We start from the raw sequence: 2,500 nt of genomic DNA on the forward strand, positions 1-2,500 counted from the left end.
CGCAAGCGTCCGCTCAATCATTCTGCAAACAGGAGGAGGCTGAGCTCCCCTGCACAATACACCTCGAAACCCTCTCAGGTCCCGGCGGCGCGCAGCGCCGTCCCAAGTACTTGGTCGGGTTCGAGAGAGGCGCAATCGCCCGGAGTTAGGCGAGTAGACGCTTTCGGTGCGACCACCCGTGCTCCCAACTGAGCTTGCCGCTGCCGACAGAGGCCCGGGAGCGTGCTGTCGTGGCATTGCCGGCGGGAGACAACACGCGCCACCTACGGTGACCGGCAGCTCCAACGCCAGCGCCACAGAAGGACAAAAGCCCCACTTGGGTGCCGAAGCGAACTCTCCCAGCACAGCGCACGCGCCAACACATCCGCACAGCTGCGATACAAACCACCAGCGAGAACCGCTGGGGCGACCGAGCAGCAGACGGCGTCGCGGCGCCGAGCGCCGGGCGGCGGCGCATCCTCAACGCACACAGTCCTCAATCGGACCAGCACACTGAAGATGTCCACCGCGCTTCGCACCGGGCCCGCGAGGACCTACTTTGGCCGCACGGCGCCGCGCGCAGGGTGCGCCGGCGCGCAGCTGCGACGCCTGCCGCGTCCGTCGGCCGGCGCGCCTGCCACTGGCCGCCCCCACCAGCCGGCTGTAGCGCGTGCGCCCACGCACCGCGCGGCCAGCACGCCGGGAGGCGCCCCCTCACCGGCCGGGGACGGTCCCACCCAGCCACCGCCGCGTATCGCTTCACACCCAGATGCCGTTCAGTTTCGTCGGCATGGTGGGTATCGCTGGAACAACCGGTTCGTACCTCAACCTATCGTCGCCATCACCGATTCACCCCTAGCGAGAACAACCGCACCACAACAGGTTACCATTTGTTCATTTGCGTAACTTCACCAGAAAACGCAGGCGTCCATCGCCATTTGCAACTTCAACGATTATTGCATGCCTGTGTCAGGTGTCACGCCACACTACGTCTGCCCACATACACGCAACAAAATGTGCACGCCTAGACAATACGTGGAAGGTGGCCCCCGTACGTATGCGATGTCCATTGCTCGAACGACTGTCAACCGGCCTCTGTAGCATGTCGCAGATATGGAACGCGGTGCACCATGCCATCACGGTGTGTGAGGAGAGACGACTAGGTCCGAATACATCAACAGACAGCTCATGCTGATCGCCATCCACGGCGTCCGTTCCTCCCACACGTCTCTATGGCGTACCACACTGCAATCCAGCTCTCATAGGGAGACGACACGTAGCTGCGTGCACAATATTTGCACTGTATGGTCCGCCGTTTTTGGGCGCAGTCGTTGTACGGTCACACATGTGCCACGATGTATCATTCGGTACATAAGGACGAATGTGCAGTACAGATTGTGGTTTACGCGTACGACATTAGCGGACGGTTGACACAGGCCGCACCACAACGTAGCCTGAGTACGTCGCATGCGAAGGGCATTGAACATGCAAACTTCTCACCAACCAGCTTGCGAAGGCAGGGGGGCAAGGTGGGGACGTGGGGAGGGGCGGCATGTACGTCCTGCTGCCATCCACATTACAGTGTACAGCAGGAGCATGTGGAAAGTCAGCAAGACTTGCAAGGTGTTTAACATGAAGCGATACACAGGGGAGCGGGCAGTGCGAGTAGCGAACTATATTGCGAGGGTTGCGGGTGGGCAACACTACACTAATTGAACGAGTCGTATAACAATTACAGAGCAGGTTTAGGCGACAACATGGGTTACGTTAGGGGACAACGTGGGTTACGTTAGGGGACAACGTGGGTTACTTTAGGGGACAACGTGGGTTAGGTTAAGGCACAACGTGGGTTAGGTTAAGGCACAACGTGGGTTAGGTTAAGGCACAACGTGGGTTAGGTTAAGGCACAACGTGGGTTAGGTTAAGGCACAACGTGGGTTAGGTTAAGGCACAACGTGGGTTAGGTTAAGGCACAACATGGGTTAGGTTAAGGCACAACATGGGTTAGGTTAAGGCACAACATGGGTTAGGTTAAGGCACAACATGGGTTAGGTTAAGGCACAACGTGGGTTAGGTTAAGGCACAACGTGGGTTAGGTTAAGGCACAACGTGGGTTAGGTTAAGGCACAACGTGGGTTAGGTTAAGGCACAACATGGGTTAGGTTAAGGCACAACATGGGTTAGGTTAAGGCACAACATGGGTTAGGTTAAGGCACAACATGGGTTAGGTTAAGGCACAACATGGGTTAGGTTAAGGCACAACATGGGTTAGGTTAAGGCACAACATGGGTTAGGTTAAGGCACAACGTGGGTTAGGTTAAGGCACAACGTGGGTTAGGTTAAGGCACAACGTGGGTTAGGTTAAGGCACAACATGGGTTAGGTTAAGGCACAACATGGGTTAGGTTAAGGCACAACATGGGTTAGGTTAAGGCACAACATGGGTTAGGTTAAGGCACAACATGGGTTAGGTTAAGGCACAACATGGGTTAGGTTAAGGCACAACATGGGTTAGGTTAAGG

The sequence above is a fragment of the Schistocerca piceifrons genome, unplaced genomic scaffold, assembly GCF_021461385.2.
Source record: "Schistocerca piceifrons isolate TAMUIC-IGC-003096 unplaced genomic scaffold, iqSchPice1.1 HiC_scaffold_1299, whole genome shotgun sequence".
Lineage (NCBI taxonomy): Eukaryota > Metazoa > Arthropoda > Insecta > Orthoptera > Acrididae > Schistocerca > Schistocerca piceifrons.